Raw genomic sequence first — 21,240 nt, forward strand, 5'->3', positions numbered from 1 at the left:
GATTGAAAAATCATTAGTTGTAGAAACGGTGGTTGAAAATTCCTTTGATGATGATGATGAGGTTATTCGTAAGGGTGAAATTTTCAAGTCATTATTGGATGATAAAGACAATGACTACCTCCATGTTCGTTCTGTTAATTCTAAATTTTTAACAGAGGAAGTAGAAGGTTGTGGTGTATTTTCATCTCTTTCTTTTGATTTTTCCTTCTACCTTGAGTTCTCTTAATGTGCTCCTAACCTTTTCTTTGTAGAGATTATTGTGCTTGCAATTAAGCCCTATATAGTGTTTAATGAAATGTTTGCGGGAGCGTTTGATAAGTTACTCAAGGCCTTGAATTCTTCCAATTAAGAGAAGGAGTATGGTCGAGCGGGACCTTGATAAACTAGTGCTTTGCGGGAGGCAACCCGTATTTTATTTTATTTTTTATATTTTTTTTTCTTTATTTTTGTGTGCTTTTGTTTTTTTTTTTTTTGTTTTTTAAAGAGGTAAGGAGAGTGTAACTTATGCTTGTAGGAGTTTGTTTTTTTTGCAGATTTTGAGCTAGAGAAGGCTTCATTCACGCTAGAGCTGCACTCAAATTCGATCGGGCAGAGCTCGCCCGATCGGGCGCGCGTAGCGTTAGCAAAATCTGTCAACTACGATAGGCCATTACTTTTGCGTTTCTTATCAGATTATTGTGTGTTACCTATCGTTGAAAAGATCTTCAAGTCTACTTTCCAATGCAATTATAATCACTGCATTATCACTTACATATCAAAAGTTATAATCAGAATAGTGCACCTGACTCAAATTTTGACTTTTTACCACTAACACTTTGTTTCTTTGTTGCCCAATTTTGTTCCAAAGAGATGCATTGCAATCCTCGAGGCTATGGTGACATTGATGTGGTGATGATGAGGAGTAGTCACCTTGACTACTAGATTCCCTTTAAGATAATGAGGACATTTTCTTCATATAGCTTGGGGGGAGGTTCTCGTGTCATATGGTATATCTTTCACTGTCTCTTTTTATTTTTATTTTTATTTTCTTTTGGTGTGTGTAGGCGTCGTCTGAAGTGCGCCTACGTTAAAGCATGTGGTGAATATGCTTGGAACTCATAGGAAGTGGGGATTGGCATAATATGATTAGGGACAAGGAAAGTAGGGAGCCGCCAAGAAGTTTTTTAAGGAACTTGTAAACCGTTCACGGATCATAAAAGGCAACCACGAATAAGGGACAACGATAGGCAACAACGATTGACCCGTGAAGATTACACCCCATTCATAATCCATGATATTACTAACTCCATATGGTTCGGAACCACGAAAGGAGGGTCGGGGATGATGGTACGAAGTGAGTCATGGAGTCACATTCGCCCGTATTGGCCTCTACTCGATTCTTATAGTGAAAAGTGATTCCTGGGATCTCAAAGGCATACAAACAAAATATTCAATTTTCTCCAAACTATTATTAGGCTAAATTGGTTAAATATTAATGCAACACATAATTCTAAAATATATGTGATCACTTGAATTAATAACAAGATTAAAAGGATCCTAAACCGGTTGTCCAAATTATCTTATTAGGCGTGATTTTCAATTACATATTACCTTTAAACATGCAATATGGTGATCATACAAAAATAATAGAATAAACATTAATATTGGAAGAAATTTAACCATAATATCATTAGTCAAATCAAATATAAATAATAATAACCTTAATCATGATACTAGCAACAAGAATAAAAATAAAAGTAATTAAGTGATTAATTACTCGCTTTCCGCGTTTCCTTGAATTGCTATATCATGAATAAACTGTTAGTAACTTCAATTAAAATATAAATCAAATTGAAATTAAATAAAATAAAAAGTAGAGTTGACTTGGTCCAAACCCTCAGTCAATTATACCTTTCATGCCTTGGTTTAAGTATAGAACTTTGGGTATTGTATGAACTTCTTGGAGTGCTTAGGAGAAGTGTTTTGAGAGAATAAGAAGGATAGAAATTAGACTAAAGAGGGAGAATAGAATGATTTGATGATCAAGATTGTTGATGATTGAAAAAGGAGAGATATGACCTCTATTTATAGAGAAAAAAGAAGGATAGAAAAAACAAGATCCGAATTAAATCGGAATAAAACTCGATATACAACAATTTTCGCAGTTTTTGTTTTTATCATATATTTTGATCCAAAAATTGGAAAAAGATAAATAAGATATCGTTGGAAATCTCTTGAAGTCTACTTTCTAACCCAATTAGAATCAGATTAAATTATTTATTAGAATAAAATATATGGCCGAAATAGTGAGACAGTGTCAGTTTGGATAGAGTTTGACATTTAATTTATATCTTTTCCGTTATAGCTCGCAATTGATATTATAATATATCATTGGAAAGATAATTTCAAGGGCTATCCAAAAATATAGAATTTGGATAAAAAATATGAGGAACGAAAATGATATCTGACTATCTTTGAACGTCTTTCAATTCGGATAGAATTAGGATTTTCAAAAAGAAAAGTTTTATTCAATTTCAAAATCTTTAATCTTATCTTTTCAAAAAGGATAATTAAGATCTTTTAGAAACTTATGGAAGCTTTCAATTAATCCTAATTGGTTTAGGATTGGGATTAAAGATTTTGGACCCTCCACATGATCATTGGGTCGTAGGTAAGGTGGGCTTAGGTTCGGTTTGGGCTAAGTTTAATATTTGGTCATAACTTATTCGTTATAACTCGGATTTGGGCTTATAATATATCGCTGGAAAGATCTTTTCAAGCCCCATCCAATTATTAAATTATTCGACCCTGATTATGGACCAAATTAAACTGGATTAAATGTTATATAAAAAGGACACGAAATGAATGATTTTAAAGGACACGAAATGAATTATTTTGGGTTTAAAGACACGAAAAGAGGAAAATAAGTTATGGTTTGAGGGAAATGGGATAGAAATTGGATTGGTTCATTAAATATATTGGATAGAACATGGATTTAAGCACTCCAAAGATTAAATACTCAACCCGACCAATAATGGCGGTGAAAGGTGTTCATCATCGGGTTTGGTTTTAGGGAGAAATTTTTAGGTTTCTACAGTGTGCTTAGTATAGATTTTATTTATTTCTTAGTTAAGATTTATGACATTCAAAAAATAAAAAAAAATCCAAAAAATACGTTCCAATGAATTATAAATCATGCTTCCCTGTGCCCCATACTTGGAAATTATTTTGATTCTTTGTTATTTATGATAAATATTGAGGATTAGTTTGTCATGATTTGATGTTTGATTGCCTTAGAACCTTAACACGCGTCAATTTTGTCCAACTACTTGTGAATATGGTGCTTGACTAGTTGATTTGGTAAGGAATATATGTTAGTTCCTGGTATGTCAATGAAGTTGAGTATTATTTTTTTAACTTTTATTAATGTTTATATGACTCATTATTATGCACATTGAGGAGGACGAAGACGTTTATTCTTTTAGGTGGCTTTCAGATGATATTAGACACATTTGTTCCCTTCTTGCTGCCCATGTTGTTGCTTTGCCCTTTTTATTAATTTTTTAGCCACATTACAAGCCTATATGAGCTCCATTGGTTACTAGTCCCAAGCTTGGCTTGGGGGAGCTATTAGTTGGTGAGGTGAGGGAGTTGTGATGTGCACTTTATTTGCACAATGTTGGAATAAAAGAAGAGTGATTGTTCTTTTGATATTGTGATTGGAAAAATAAATTTTCCAATGTGAGATAAAAAGAAGAAAAAAAGAGCAAAGAAAAATATATTTCATTGTTCATATGTTCTATGTGAAGGTTGCTCAAAAAGAAAAAAAACAAGTATCAAGTTTGAAAAAAAAAGAATGAGTTCAAAGTTTGTTTATTCACTCAAGTTCTATATTATTATATTTTTATGAGTGATTTATTGTAAGAGTTGAAAAATAATATTGTTATTATTGGTTGGTTTGTTATTATTAGTGCTTATTTCTTTAAACACACGAGAGTGTGAGTTGGGATGGCATTATTCACATTCAAGGGGTTTGTTGGAGAGCGATCGAGTGCATCTTTTACTGTCCACATAAATGAGAGTTGAGTGTGTGAGCACTAGTCTTGAATTATATATGCTCCTGTGGTTTGCTCTATTTGACAATTGTTAGGGGAGATTGGTAGTTGCATAAATATGATTGGTTGACTTTAATACATATTTATCGGATTTGCCTTGAATTATATTTATTGATTTTAATTGTTTTTGGGGTGAAGTATTGATTTATTTATTCATTGTTTTTCTTAGAGACAAGCAAAGGTTTGGCTTGGGGGAGTTTGATGAGTCTATTTTATATATATTTTATTTCCCATCCCACCGTCATATTTGTGCTTATTTGAGCTCTGCGGAGCTATTTTTATTACTAATATATATTTTTTAGTGTTTTTGTAGAGTTGGTATTATTTTGTACGAATTTGCAGATTTATAATAATTCCCGAGCTTATTGAGCCACTACAAAGATATTGGAGTCAGACCGTATTTTATGACCGTATATTTTAAGCCCAAGATCGAGCTAATTAAATTTGGTTCGATGATTAAGGGCTTGATATTTGAAGAGGTCCAACATTCTACATATTATTACGGACCAAACAAGGAAGAAAATTGGACCAAGCTTGAGAAGCCCATCCAAATAGAGCAGCCCAAGAAGCCATGAATCCTGTTGGGCTCCGAATTAACGCATCTCTACATCTAGTGGGATTAGAAATTGATTAGGAGTCAACTTCTTTTTCCTATCTTATTTAAGGAGGGAGTTACGTAGGCTTTGGGATAGCTTTTTAATTATTTAGTTTTAGATTAGTTTTAGTTAGATTTATTTGTTTTGTTTTTCATTAGTATTAGTTTAGTTTTATTAATCAGTTTTTAGTTTAGTTTTTCTTTTCCCTTTCTCTCTCTGACTTTTCTCTCTCCTCTTAATTAAACTCTTAGTTACTTTCTCTTATTTTTCTCTCCCAAAACTCTTAATTATGCAATTTTATATTTCTTTGTTATGGTACTATCTCTTCTGTCCTTTAGTACTTATTTTCTTTGTTTTGATCCTTATCATGTCTCCTTTAATTGTTTTGTTTAGTTTAGATTTAATTATGTGCGAGTAGTTTTCTTTTTAGGGTTGTGGGGATCCATAAATAATATGAAAGGGTAATTTATTATTGTTGATTTTCAATGCTAGATAATTTCTTATTGATTGATTTAATGCTCTATGACTAAATTAAGCCTGATCTTTTATGCATGAATTTCACAATATTGATTCGAGATTCGAAAGATGAGAATTGATGTTTAGGTCTAGTTTCAATAGTTAGGTTAATTTATAAATGTTTAAGTCGAGATTCAAGAGATGAGATTTAATACCGGTAGATTAATTATGTGATTGTAATACGTAGCGAAAGCCCTTTATGATCTGATTAATTGATGCAATTATGATTGGTTATTATGATTTACCCTGGAATATTATTTATTGGTGAACCTATGACCTAAGTCTTTTATTCATAGTTTCTCCTCCTAATTTTATTCTTTTCCACTTTTACTCTTAGTAGTTTAGTTTCCCTTCAATAATAATAATTTGTTACTCTATAATCTAGATTATATTAATTAATTAGGAATAAAAAGACCAGTTTCCCTGTGGATTTGACTCTACTTCCCTATCTAATTTTAGTTAGTGATTTTATGAATTACTTTTGATTAGGTGATACGACTTTAGCCGTTGCCGGAGAAATGGTTTTATTTCTAATTATTAGTAGAGTCTAGATTTTTTTTTTAGTTTTTATTTTTTATATGAGTTGAAAATATCCATGTGTACGCCACTACAAGAATTATATGATTTATATGCAGCACCTGAATACTTTCTTTGCCAATATCTTCTTGACTTGCCATTATCTTCTTACCGTATATTTTAACTCCACTGCGATCATACACTGAAGTACGGTGGCGTCCAAAGGGAAAGAAGATAGAGCAAAAGAGTCGCCAACAAGTTTTTTAGGAATTTGTAAACCGTTCACGAGGTGAAGGCTACACCCCTTAACGATCCAAGAGATCGTCAATTCCATAAGGTCTTGAACCAAATAAGATTCGGGAATGAAGGTACAAATCCAACCTAAAAGAGATTGAACCTGCCCTAATAATAAGCCTCTACTTTATTCTGATCGTATTCATGTGCGCTTTCTGACTAACATGCAATCAATAGGATTAACCCTAAACCTGTTTATCTATGTTGGTTGAATATTAATGCACAAATAAAACTATTATTGGCGATCACTTGAATTATAATCAAATTAACCCTAAACAAGATTATTAATTATCTTATTAAGCGTGATTACAAGTACCAATTCCCTTTAAACATGCATAAAAGGTGTGATCAAGAAATAAATAATACATATCAAGCAACATAATAAATAATCATCATAATCATAATCATAACAATTATAATCACAATCATAATAATGTTAAAGCATAGCAAGATCCTAGGCATGATACTAACAAAATTAATAACAAATCCTAGCATGTCACTAAGCAATAAAAATCAAAGCTTTAACCCTAACATGATACTAACAATCATAAATATTAGGAAGAACATAGGGAGCATCATACTTTTAATCATACTAATATTAAAATTACCCTAGACATGATACTAGGAATATCATAATAACAACCTAAGCATGATTTCTAAATAACAACATCAATAAAAACCATTAAAGCACTTACTTGATTGCCTCGTACCTCTTTCTAATAACAAAATACACACGTTAGTAACTTCAAGGAAAATAATAAAACAAACAATTAAATTAAATAATTGAAAGAGAGATTTGGCACCAAACCCTCAGAAATTAAACCTTTCACGTCTAGGGCGAAGGCAACTTCAAATATGGCTAGGTATTTCTAAATCTAATGAATGCAGAATTTTTATATTTGTGAGAAGGCTAGTTTAGAAAAGAGAGAGAGAGAATAATCAAGAAAATCTTGATGAGAGTTGGTGAATGAAAACGGAGTTTTTAGGAAGCTATTTATAGAGAAAATCAGCCAAAAAGATAAAACGTTACAAACAGAGTTATGACGCGTAAAACCAGGTTAGCGCAAAACGCTGACGTTAGAGTCAGACGCTAAGGCTAGCGTCAGGCGCCAAGCGTAGCGTCAGGCGCCAAGCGTAGCGTCAGGCGCTACAGCTGGCGTTTGGCGCTGACTAAGAAATTGACGCGTTTTCTTAAAATCAGATAGAAATTTCCGTACAGGAGGATAAAATCGTATTTTCCTCAAAAACGTTCTTTGATTTTGATTAAAACCCTAAAAAGTCAACAAAAGTCAATTTATCAATGCTAATTGAATTAGGAATGAAAAAGAACCTTCTAGAAGAATCTAGAAGACTAAAACCATTCCTAATTGCATTAGGAATGATAAATCTATATTAGGCCCTCCACTAGATCATTGGGCCGCATATAAGGCTCAAACCAGGCACAATTCAGTAAATTGGCCATAACTTCCTCAATATTCATCGGAATTGGGCTTATAATATATCGTTGGAAAGCACTTTTCAAGCCCTATCCAAATACACTACTATTGGACCCATATCATGGACCAACCAAACTTAATTGGCTGTTTTCTTAAAATAGGTTTTCAAAAACAGAGAGAAGAGAAAAGAAATTAAAATTTTCCGCAACACTAAACTTTCCACACTTTCACTTCATACGATTATGATTCGACATGAAAGGTACTCATCAATGGGTTTGGTTTTGGGGAGACACAAATGGGTGTCTAGAGAAGCCCCCACTTTGACTGAGTTTGGAGAAACGCAAGATTCGAAAACAAAAGTCAAAGTATCGATAGGGACGGAGAATGATTCAGAACGTTCTGCGATCCTAAATCACTCTTGTAACACCGATACCTGCAAACTAGCGTTAGTCAAACAGATAAAAGAGTTAAGAAACGCGTATCTTGCACCGTCGAGCACACGTCTCTGAAGGGTAAGCGATTTGTCGCCGCTTTACTGTTTTAATAACCTCCTTCCAAGAGAATGCCATCCCGCTTAAAAACCGCTACGCTTGTAACTGTCTCCAATATCGAAGACTGCTTCGCTTGAAACGATCCTCTTCCACTTTGTGACCATCTTCCACGTCTAAGGGAACATGATTGAAGACAACTTTGCATGAAATCACCTTCAGTTGTTTTTTTTGGCAACTTTCCACAATCTAGGGAACGCTGCCGAAGATATCCTCGCTTGAAGATATCCTCATTTGTTGCGATAATTTTTCAAAGGAAATTACCGAAGATCTCCGCTTGTCGATCTTTAAAAGTTCGCTTGAACTTTGCTTCCGCTATGCCTGTACGTCGGCGCTTTTACTGCTTGAACCTGTATGTCGGTGCCCTTTTGCTGAATGAACGAACCAATATTTCGGTGCCTTTTGCGAATGAACCAGTATGTCGGTGCCTTTTGCGATGAGCCAATGCTTAGTCGCTTTAAGCCAAGTGAGACGATCTTTCATCAGGTCGATCACTTTATGCAATCAAGCCGATTACTAAAAATCGTGTCAAATTGCTTAGAGGGGCTAACTGGCGTACCAAGGAACCCGAAACATATTGCGGAACAACCGTAGTGAGGGGCTGAACATTCTGGCGCCGCTGAAATAACGTCAGCGCCACATAACTGGCTGTAGCGCCAGACGCTGGAGCTAGTTCCAGGCGCTAAAGTCATCAATTGATGCCAAGGTCTGGCGCTTGGCGCCAGAGTTGGGTTTTCTTTAAATACCCTTCTCTTCTTCATTTTCGCTGCTGCTCTTCGCGTTTCTTGCTCGAGAATCCTCTGATCTTCATTTGATCCGTTCTTGCTTGTTTCTCAACCAAATTAACTCAAATTTGTTGCAAATAAAAGCTAATTCCATCTATTTTCCCGACCTATGTAAGTTTTCTTCAAATTCACACCGGTTTTAATGAATTTTGCATGTGTTTATTCTCGAATTTCATGAAAATTCGAAACTTAGAATGCTTAATTCTCTTTGTTTGTCAAATTTTATGCCATGAAATTGCTTGATTATGTTTATATATTTTCTTGGGAGTAATTTGAGACTTGTTTGACTCAATTTGGTGAAGAAATGAACAAATTGCCATTGTTGGACCTCTTGAGGTCGGGAATACAATGTGGCTTGTTCTTGATGTTTTTGCTAGCAATTCTTGTCCAATTTGTCACAATAATTACTATAGTATTGCAAGAAATTGTTTGATTGCTTTAAAAAATCCATTATGCTCAATTTGAATTTGTGCTCTATTTTAGTACTACGTAATCTGTTTTTTTGCGAACATAGTATCATACGGCTAGGCGAACCTTAGATACTATAGAACCTTTATTTATGATAATTCTGCACAATGTAGCATGGCTAGACAACGAGGTTCCGGTTCATGGTTCCGAGACGTTCGACGGGAGCATGAGCCCGTAGAGGACGATGCCGAGCCGTCCACTTCGCTTGGTCGACTCCCCGAGTGGGATGAGCGGACCTTGTACTTTTCTCCCGTCCACCACATTTCTGAGAGGGTGAGATGGGGCACCACCGTTGGGAGGACGCGCTGTCATGGTTTTGGTTGTGACGACTTGGGCGATCTGTACAAGATATACATCGCCAGAGATGATCAGACGAGATTTCTATGGGAGTCTTGCGGTCTTCCTGCGCTGTACGAGACCTCCGAGGCCATGGTTGCCTCTAGCGGGGGTCACCATGTAGTTCGTGCTCTGGTGGAGTTCTTTTGGGAAACCACCAACACCTTCCACTTCCCTTGGGGTGAGATGATGGTCACTCCTACCGACTTCAGTCTCATCACAGGACAGGATTTTAGCTCCGTTGGCCACTGCCATTTGACAGCGGGATCGACGTCTTTTCCCGTGAGGTCGAGGAGTTGTTTGGTCCGATTGCTATTCGGGCTCGAGCTTAGGTAGAGTCGACTCAGTTCAGCGCTAGGGGGATTCGCCGCTCGACTCTAGCAGCGACTTTTGATGATGGTGCGACTACCCGAGAGCAGCGGGTGTGCATCTTTACACTTATTTTGTTGTCAGGGACGTTCTCCCCTGACAAGGGTAGTAGGGCGCTGCTTTACTACCTTCCTCCATTCGCGATCTTCACCGGATCGGAACTTATGATTGGGCCAGCCTGGCCTATGCTGATTTCATTCGAGCGCGGCGGGACTCGCGTCGACATCGGTCCTTTGGGTCGAATGTTGCTTTGTCCAGCTTTTAGAGGGTCGTAAAGGTAAACCTTATTCCCTATAAAGTTTACCTCTACATTTTAGTTAGCATTTACTGATACTTTAGTTTCTTGTAGATCTGGTTCTACGAGTACTTCCCCTCAGCTGCGCCGGCAAGATCGTCGCCGCGCAGGTTTCCAGTTAGTGCTTCCTAGGGCAGCCGCCGTGTGGGGATGTCCACTGCATATGTCCGAGATTGGATCATATCGGTATGATTCTTTTCTTATTCGTCATTTTGTGATGCCTTAGATAGACTCTTGCCTGATTAACGCTCTTTGCAGGAGCCTGAGGTGCTATACTGACCGTGGGTCGACCTGGCAGTCCCTGGGTTAGCCGCGCAGTACTCTGCTGAGCGTCGCTATTTCATAGGGACTTACGGAACGGTTGCGTACCTTGTAGAGAGGGTTGCTATTCAGCATACCTCCGATACCTTTGTCGTTCCTGCTCTTGCACCACGCCACATGTTTAACGCCATGAGGTTGGTGAGTATGTTAGAGGGAGATGGTACCCCTTGGTGATCTTACACGATCCCTGGCGATGCTATGGAGAGGAGTTGTTGCCGTTGTTAGCTCCAATTCCTGTACCGACTGAGGATGTGGCGGTACGATTTTTTCAGCTTTTACCTTTCGTTAAGTAGCCCCCAAGTGATGCTTCACTGACTTTGTTTTGCCTTGTCAGGACGATGCTGCTGAGTTCGTGCCACCCCGTATGTCTATCCATTATCAGGGGACATGTGGGCCGATTGAGGAGATGATTCCTCCGGCTCCGGAGGATGAGCGCTTTGTGGAGCGGTCGATTCCTCGCCACCAGACTCGGGTAAGCTTGTTTATTTGCAACTTTTGTACATATATGCTATGTATGTTCACTGACTTTATTTCTCTGACAGTTATCACGCGAGGTGGTTTCGGCGATGGCATGATGCATAGATGCTTTCCGGAGCCAGCTTGTCCGGATGAGGAATGTGGCTACCTGCCGTCGAGACGACGCCGTTAAGGAGGTAGTCTTTCCTTCATATATTTCTTTGTATCACTGCTTTTATTTTGCCTGATTCTAATTTTAATTTCTTTACAGGGTCAACCCATCCCTTCTCGTACCCGCACGAGGCCTGAGGTGCGGAGGGATCCGGCGAGGTCTAGCTCGAGACGTCGCCGCACTACTTCGGGAGGTCGGAGCGGTCGTTCTGAGGTTGCTCATACTGAGGTGGTAGAGGGATCAGGTTCTTCCTCTGAGGGTGCACATGCTGCGCTGGTAGGCCAGGGAGAGGCTACCTCGGCTCTTAGAGGTGGTAGGATCTACGAGGTTGGCTCGTCATCGTAGTAGCCTCCGCAGCCTTAGCCTTAGGTTGATCTTGGGTGGACGGGTCCCGTGTTGAGCTTTCCTCCTCCCGCGGAGATTGGAGCTGATGCTGGAGCTGGAGCCGGAGCTGGTGGAGAGGTTACTCCTCGTACAGCGGAGTTTTATGCGATGATGGGTTTACGTCCCCCGGCGCCGTAGTTTATTCCTGTGCTTTTTTATTATTTATCTTGATTTTGTATAGAACTTTGCCTTTTAGTTAGACTCATTTTTTAGACATATTTGTATATACATACTATTATTTTATTTATTTATTATTATTATTATTATGTGCATGTTTGTGTGTGCAAGGAAATGTGACAAATAATTTTGCGCAAAAAATTCCGTCATTTTTATTATTGATGGAGGGTATCCGACTTTCTCCCCCAAAAAGAAAAAAAATGAAAAAAAGGAAAAGTCAAATAAAATATTAGATTTTTTAAAAAAAATTTGGAAACTAGTCTAAATAAAATCCAAAAAAAATATTATAATTAATATAATAGCTATATTAATTAAAAAAATGAATAAATGAAATAAAGATAAGGAAGCCGTAAAGTCATTAGCAGACTCGAATTAAGTTAAAAACCCGGTTTTTAAAAAAGCGCGTACGATGAGGCAAATTGGCGCCAGCTGACGCCACGCGTTTTGGTGTAGCGCCAGACACTACACTTAGCATTTGGCACTAGGCTCTGGCTTCAGGCGCCAATAGTAGCATCTGGCGCTAAATAGCGCTGACTCCAAATCCTTCCCAGATTAAAACTGCTCCGATTTTGTGCATAAATAGCCCCCTGCCCAGCCGATTCTTTTCATAATTTGCAAATAAAATACTTCTTAGCTTTAGAAAAATAATATCACGTCTCTAGTCACCAAAACTTTTACTAATTACACCCATGAATGGTGTCGGTCTCTTAATGCCAAAGAAAGAAAAGAATTAGATGTGTTTCACTTGGGGGGTATTTATGGTATCAAAGGGTAGATCTTAACTCAGATTTTATTCATACCGCTCTAGAATATTGGGATTTAGATACTCATTGCTTTGGAATAGGGTATGATGAAATTAGCCCTTTGCCGGAAGAATTTGGTGCTATTTTAGGTTTCCCTGCAATAGATCTTATAGTAATCCCTAGAATAGATGCATATTATTATAAGGATTTTGAACGCTTCTTCAATTTAAAAGATAGGGATCTATCAAAAATAGTAGATGGTAACATAGTTAATCTAAAAGAATTTTCTCTTGTTTTTCGAAGCTAAAGGAAGTATATCTCGTCCCTTATTCATGTTTACCATAATCCAATGTAAGTTTTTGCTAAAATTCGTTCTCGTTTAGCTTAATTTTGGGCGATTTTTGAACCATTAAACCCCAAATTTCGAATCTGGTGGTTTTTTATTCGGCTTATTCCATGAATTTGTTTGTTTGTCGTTGTCACATGTTTAAGCAATATATTGCAACAAATTTCATGTGAAGTGATAAAGTATTGATCCTGTATGAGCATGTCAAGCATATATGTGTTTTTTTTTTTTTTGTTCTAATTTTGACTTTGTGCATTAACCTTATTTCTCTTTTGTTTTGCTCGCATAGACTATACTTGTTAATTTTAATTTAAATTGAAGTGTTTAGAACAACAATTATGCATTCAAATTATAAATGAAATTTTGAACTTTTATAATAGCATGAATTTGTTCTTGCGACTCATGTTTATTTATTTTTTTTTCATGCGTAAGTTTCAATATTTGTTTTATCAATGATAAAAATAACCGACGGTTATTATTATTCACTTATAAAACTATGATCTCAAGATTTGCACAAAACTAGTTAGTTTAGGAAATTCTTGAAGACATCATCGAATTAGAGTAGTTTGGCTATATTTCGGGCTTTTGAGCCCCCATTTTATGTTATCGAATATTGTAGCCCCCGATGTTGGTGACTTCGATGAATTGTTTGTTTTTAATAATTAGACTCTTTCATGTTGCTTGAAATGGGTCTAGAAATCTTGTGTTTCGTCTTATTATGATAGCAACTAGGATCTTGGAAACGAATAAACTAGTGTGTTTAAATCGTTTTTTTACCATTCAAACTTTTAACAAAGTAATTTGCTAAGTATTGGTCATTCATTTGAACAAGTAAGAGGAAAAATGAAATGAGCTTCAAATTTTTCGTCTATTGTTACTACTTTTGAATTCTTTCTTTTGAGTTCAAATTTTGTCACTGTTTTGGAAGCTCGAGAAAGTAGATGTTATCCTCCATGCGAAATTCCCATGGAGAATAATTTAGAATGAAGACTCCTTAACTCAGAATTTAGGAGTCTTTTGTTTACATTTCTAACTCATGAAATTGTTTGTCTTATGTTAATTATGTGTTTTTTATCCAATTTTCATGATGAATTATTGAGGACTAAACTTTTGTATGAGCAAGTATTTTTTTATATATCATGATTTTGTTTCTTTGCTCTTTACTAGTCATACTCTCTAATCTCTAGAGTAAATTGAGGTATTGAAACAACAATTATGCACTAAGACTAGTTCTTGAAGTTTAACTTGAAAATGGATCGAATATGTAACTTGTTTCATGGCCAAGTTCAATTGTAAACTTAGTTTTCAAGGGAACAAAATGATTATTAAATCATTGTGATGCATTTGAAAAATTGTAAGGCTCGAGTTCTACGTAAACCTTTGTAGTTTAGGCAATTCTCAAAAGTAGCTTGAATGGCATGAATATCTCATTTTATTTTTTTGTTGATATTGGAGCCCCCATGTGTCGGGTTATGCGCATTCCTGCTATTTCACAAGTCTTGGAGCCCCCACTTTGGGCTAGTTCTAATGACTTGCTATTGTTTAGACCGTTCATATAATCATGATATTGGGATGGACCTATGTATGTATCCTATTTTTGATTTTTAGATATTTAGGACAATGACATGGTTTTTGCATTTAAGTTAAAGGCATGTTCAAGAAAGCAAGTAAGCTCTTTGCTTGTTTACAAACCAAAAACAATTGTGTTTAAGGTTTAGTAATCTTACCTAATGTCTAAACGTTTGTAAAGATTATTGTGGTGATTTTATCCTCAAAGTTGATTTAGAACATCAAATATTTTCTTTGTTCTTATCAATCTTTGATTTTGTCTTGTAGGTGGTTCGTTTACCATCCCTTAGCCAATATTCGCAGGAGAACTAAGCGAGAACAATTTTGAGTCAAGAAGAAGTCGAATCTTGATTCATTCCTTTTGGAAATATTTATGTATATGCATGTATTATCCAAACGGTTATTGAGAATCTGAATATTTATTTATTTGAGAAAACAAAAATTCGGAAAAGGAAATTTTTAATACTATTTTTATTAGAAACATGTTGTTTCGAATTAGAATTCAGAATTTGAAAAGGGTCTAATAGTTTGTTTTGAAAAACAACTTTTTCTAGTAGGAAAAAATCATAATCATATTATTTTCAAAACTGGACCTAAAATGGAAAGAAAAGTCTAGCTCGTAACTGAGTATGACTTTCTTGTCCAAGATTGATGAAGGTAAGTTGTAATTTGCAACTTATTTCAACGAAGATATGAAAATGTGAGCAAACTTTTGTATATCCAATTTTGTCATCTCTCCCTTTTTAGGGTTTATCATCATTGTCATATTTTGATAATTGAAAGTGAAGTTTTTCCAATTAGAAAGTGTCATAGTTTGAAAATGAATGATTATCAAACTTAGGTTTGGTGGAGTGTTAAAATAATTTATAAAATCGTTCTAATCACTCTCCAAAATATAGTCTTATTTCGAGAATCGAGGTAAGACCTATATTTTTGTAGCCCTCAAATGTAACCTTAGGTGGCTTTTGCAGTTCATGTATACATATGCTAGAGGATATTTCTCATGCTTTTTTTTAAGCCCCTAGGTTTGTATTTTCAATTTCCGGAATAATGCATATGTTTATCATGAATTGTTTGATAAGTAACATAATTAATTATCTTGGTCAAATAATAGGAGGTGGTATTCTTCCCTTTGTCATTTTAAAGTTATTAAGATGGTTCATAATAAGCTTTGCATGACATTGATTTTGCAGCAAAAATAGCGTGTTCAAATCTGTAAACAGAATGAAGTGGGGATGTCCAGGATTTTTAGCCCCCAGTTTGAGGCAAAGAGCGAAAAAATTATACTATTTTTCAAGTATTTTAGTTTCCAAATGGGAGGGATCATCCCGACTTACCCCCTACAAAAGAAATGAACAAAAAAGACGGATTTTTATAAAAAGGAAGAGGAATCCAACTTTCCCATAAAATAATAAAGAAATAAAATTAGAAAAGTTTTTTGAAAAGCAAGGATTATTGACTTAATATTTGAATCATCGTGATGACTTGGCAGTGAGGTATACGTTGATTTTCATGTAGCGATCATGTTCAATCAATGTTCCTCGCTTAGAGAAGATGGAGATATCCTACGCAGGCGGACATATAAGTGAGAAGACCAATTCTCAAGAGTTGTAAAAGACATCTAGAGTTGACGTCAAGGCTGTCGATATATGAAATCAATTTATTGTATTAACTCTTTTTCTTTATATGCAATGTATATAGAACCTGAATTAACTTGGTAATAAATAGCCCTATTATTAAAATAAAATAAGATGATTATTTTTTTTTAGAGTGATAGTCATCTCATTTTTCTTGGCAAAAGATATGGAAAACATTGATTCTAATTTGATTCGATTGTTTTACTGATGTGGTGTTATCAAGCCAATGGCTATAAAATCATCCAAATCATTTGATTTTTTATATGATTTTGTAATCATAACTCAACACTTCATGCATTTTATATATGGACATGACTATACAATAGTAGGTCCATATGTGCAAAGGCCTAGGATTGGCACTATTTTCATGGAATGATGATTTTGGTACATGGTTAGGGTCTACCTCAAGGAGGGCCTTTCCAAGGTTGTAACGTGGTTAGTCTTAGGGTTATGAAGAATGGAAAGGCTCAAGTATACTCCCATAATCCCTTACTTTTGGTGCTTATCAAACTAAAACCTTTCTACTCTGTGTGGCAACATCCTACATTAGGTGCCTTTTCCTTGTCCTCTTTCTTCATCTTTTTTTTTTTCTCTCTCTCTTTTTTTTTTTTTTTTTTTTTTTTTTTGTGGGTTTAGAACCACTTATTCTTTTCTTTCGCATTGGGTCTTTCCTTTTGGGTTCAGACTAACTTTGTGTCCCCCTCTTATGTTTCGTTCCCCCAATTTTCTATTTATATCTCTTTGCACCATTCCCATCCCAAGGTATGGAATAATGTAGGTTGAATAACTAAGGCTCAACTGACGAGGCTCAAAAGGGCTGCCAAGAAGATGGATTTCCTCTAAGGTTAAGAACATGGGATTATCTTTGTGGAGTTTCAAGTTGCCTCTTGTGTTGCTGAAATCATCATATCCTCTCTTTGTGGGCAAAAAATGGGCCTATTTTCTTTTGATAAATCTAGTAAGCCAAAGCTTATTAAGATTCTTAAAGTGTTGAGTATATATGTACGCCTTTTTTATATTGCCTGTTTGTATGTATACATTTAATTCGAGCCAATAACAATAAAAAGAGCACAAGATAGACGTACTTGAAAAAATATTTTTTTTATTCATTAATTAGTGAGAGTACAAAATAAGTAGATTCGACAGCATGAATCTCTTAGTTTATCATAAAAACAAAGGAAAGAAACAAAACAAGACCTAGGGTGCTACATCTTGAATTGTTGACAACTTCTTGAGATTGCGTCTTCGAGCTTTGTCCGTTTCCGACGTAAGTGAAACCTCTCTAAAAATCTAGTCCATCTATATGATTCATGGTTTCATTTATCAAGTCCCTTTCAATTGTTGTTCCCACAGTATAGACCTTTTGAAATGTGTCTAAACCAAGGTATTGTAAATGGCACTTGTATGGTGGAGACATATTGTCTATGAACTTTGGGACAAGTTCATGATCCGGAGGTCTTTGTGAAAGAAGAGCAACCTTTGATCGCCACCTGGAAAAGAAGTCAATGAAGCCTTCTTTTTCCCCTTTCTTAAGTAATTCAAGATTGCGCAAGGTAGTTGTGAGCTCAATGTTATCTCTATATTGGGTTAAAAACATTTTTACCACGTCACTCCAAGTGGAAGTTTGTTTTGCATTGAGGTTATAAAACCATGATCTAGCAGTTGGGTCCAATGAAAGAGGAAAAGTACATGCATATAGGCTTTGCTCAACCCCTTTCAATGCCATAATTCCAATAAAGCTCATTAAGTGAGTCCTAGGATTGTTTGTAACCTTAAAGGTTAGCAAATCCGTAGTCAAGAACTTTTCTGGGAGAGTCTTGCCACTAGGTTGTGGTGCAAGCTCATAAATGAAGTACTTAGTCCCTGAGCTAGCTCGAAGGACAAGTTTCTCCAAGGCCTCTAGCTTTTCAGCTCTTGCTTTTTCTTGCATAATGTTTTCTTTTTCTTTATTTGCTTTTATTTTAGCCTTTTCTGCTTTTTTATGAGCCTTTAATTGGGCTTTTTCTTCTCGCAGGGCCTTTAGGTTTTGGAGTTCCTGTCTAATTTTCTCCAATGCTGCTTTGTCACCCATGATTGGACTAGTATGCGAATGTGGAATATGACCTCGTAATGTGTGTCACGAGAAATTGAGCGTTCACTTAAACTTTTTCTGCCAAGCTTTCAAACAATGAACTAGAGTCAAAATGATTGTTTTACTTTTTTTTATCCTTGTAATACGAATTCACTTTAAGCAAGTTTGTTGATGAAGAATGTCAAAAAATTCACGAACAATCATTAATGGAATGTCATGATTTGTGCTTACTTAAACAAGGTAATCATCTAAGGATTTTACCTTAAATGAATTGTTTTCGAAAAAGGTAGAAGAGAAAGAAAAGAAAGTTGGATTGAAAATGCTCATCAAATTTTTAGGAATATTAATCGAACCAAACACACTCCTTAAAATGATCAAATACTATAGCATTTATTGATCATTTAGATTACAATAGAGATCAATATCGGTTTTTTTTTTTAATTATGATTCTCATATTGCTCATCTTTAAAGGATAATATGTTACTATTTGCTTAAAAAGAATGATGGCCTCCGAATGTAAAATCCAAGAAATAATTATTGAATCATTTTCTCGGTTTTATCATTCATTATTTATTTTCTCTTCTCTCTCTTTTTTTTTAGAATATTTTTTATCATTCTCTCTCTATTTTTTTAAGAACAACATTTTTTTTCCGTTCTATTTCTCTCTTTTTTTTTGTGTGAGGCAATCATCCCGAGTAAAGTTCTCGGGATTTCCTTTTTAAACCATAGAAGAGGTAAATACTCTTAAATCAAGATTGACCAATTACAACTAAAAAAATGATGAACACGAAAATAGGCACGTTTAAGAATAAACATATTGATGACGTCCTATTAAGGGATGCGAACGTCTAATGACGAACCTCATAAAAAGTAATGTCATTAGTTTAATTATAAAGTACAAAAACGAATCATCATAATAAAAAATAGTATCGCGCGCAATTTTCCGTCTTGCGCTAAGGTGGAAAGTGCAACTTCAAGAGTAGCATTTGCCACTTTTTTTTTTTTATTTTTTTTAATTTTTAATTTTTTTTGCGTAAACTCAAGGAGAGCGATATAAAAAACATGTTTTTGGATTTTTCGAAAATAAAAAAGACAACGTTGTTACCCAAAGACATATTTTTAGCACCTACTTAACGATTAACCTTGAAGCGGTAGTATCGTTTTCTTCGTATGATATTGCTCGTAACGAGTCAAAGTCAACCGTTGAACAGGGGGCGCGCGCAAGACATAGTGTTGCGCAGGGTGCCGCGTGAAACTTTTGAATTTGCGCTAGTAAGTTCGATAATTTTTTTTTTTTTGAAATCGAAGTGCAGACAATATTTTATTTTTTTTTGCCGAACCACAATTTTTGCGAATTTTTTTTAATTATATCTCTTGGTAACAAGTTGAAATTAGTTAGATTAGACACGAAGCACATATTCATGTAGTCACATAATCACATAAGCATGCCACACATCAAGATTCACGTATTGCCATTCTAAGGTCGAAAAAGGCTTAGGTGTCCAAGGTACCATATCTTAAGAAACGATGCACAAATCAATCACTCAACGAGTTGACTTATGACATCACCCTCCCAACATTTTGTAGGCGATATGGGTGGGATTATTGTTATTGATTTCGGGCTAGAAGCCTGGTGTTGGCAACCCCTAGTCAATGAGCCAATCCTCAATGTTTAAGTGTGCTATACTTATGCATGATGCAATGTTGCTTGTTTGGTTTTTACTTTTGTGCAAAGGAAGATATTATGTGTTCAAATCTCGCTCTCTAACTAGAGATTATCCAAGTTAATTCTCATTACAACCCATAGGCAACCTGGTGTTATCAACCTTGGATCATAACTACGAACTAATCATGTAACCTCTAAGTCCCCAGTAGAGTCGCCACTGTAAGGAGGGTGATCCCATCGTAAGGGGTACTCTCCTTAAATGCCCTTGGCCACTTAAAATCCTAGGACTGTACACTTGTAAGGGTGTATTAGGATTTGAATTCCTGACTGTTTAGGGGACCTTGAATTAGAAATGATTCCATCATACACGCTTTTTTGTAAGGAACAAGTAGGAGTCGCCAATGACTTTTAGGAAAACCCATAAACCTCGTTCATACCTTTCTCCCAAGTAGAGTTCAAGGGATATTTAGAATGAATCATAAGTTTACCCATGCCCAAATTGGTCTACATAAACCAGAAATGAGTTCGGGAGCGAGGGTACCAAGATAACGTTCCCTTTAGAGGGTAATCGCGATCCTAGCCCTAGTGCGGCCTCTACTAGCTCTTCCTTTGCCCAATTTCATCACCAAACAATATATGAAACGTGATACCTAAAACTATGCTAATTGATTTTATTTACACACATTAATCATATAGGAATTACATTGCAAAAGTCGTTATTCTTATTTGATCAAATTCGTGAAAAGAACAAGAAGTAAACAATATTTGCCTTGTCTTAAGTGATAAAACAATCAATTAATTATTCAAATTCTAGCCTTGATTAACGAAAGAGTACAATGTGAATTAATTAGTTAAAAGTTTTTTTAAAGTGATAAAACAACACTAATTAATCAATTAAAGTTGTTTAAACAATAAAAGAAAAGTGATTTATCTAAGTGCTCGGGAAACTAACCGTTCTTCTATGTACGCTTAGATCTTCGTCTTAGATGTTTATGGATCTTCTTTCTTCTTTGTACCTCCAAGGGATTCAATTAATATATTAGGGTTGAAGAGTAATTGGGAATTAAGAGGGAAAAGTAGTATGATAGTAAGAGGGTTTGAGAGATTAGGGATTTCAGAAATTTAGGGTTTTTAATTCTGATTTTCTCTGTGTTTAAAGCTGTGCGAAGACCCCTTTTCATAGGCGTAGGAATCTCAGTTTAGGGTTTTAGAGTCGCGCCGCCAGGTTTCTCGTGCAACTCTTTGAGTCGCGCTGGGGTGCCGCGCAACTCGCGCGCCAGGCGCGCGCAACTTATTGAGTTGCGCTGGTTTGCGGTTTGCCTTATACGAAAACGTGTTTTAAAAACTTCCATAACTTCTGATTGCAAAGTCGGATTTAGGAGTGTGAGGTATCATTGGAAATCTTTAGATGACTACTTTCCAATGCTGTTAGAGTTAGGTTAAAA

The sequence above is a fragment of the Chenopodium quinoa genome, unplaced genomic scaffold, assembly GCF_001683475.1.
Source record: "Chenopodium quinoa cultivar QQ74 unplaced genomic scaffold, ASM168347v1, whole genome shotgun sequence".
NCBI classification, from domain to species: domain Eukaryota; kingdom Viridiplantae; phylum Streptophyta; class Magnoliopsida; order Caryophyllales; family Amaranthaceae; genus Chenopodium; species Chenopodium quinoa.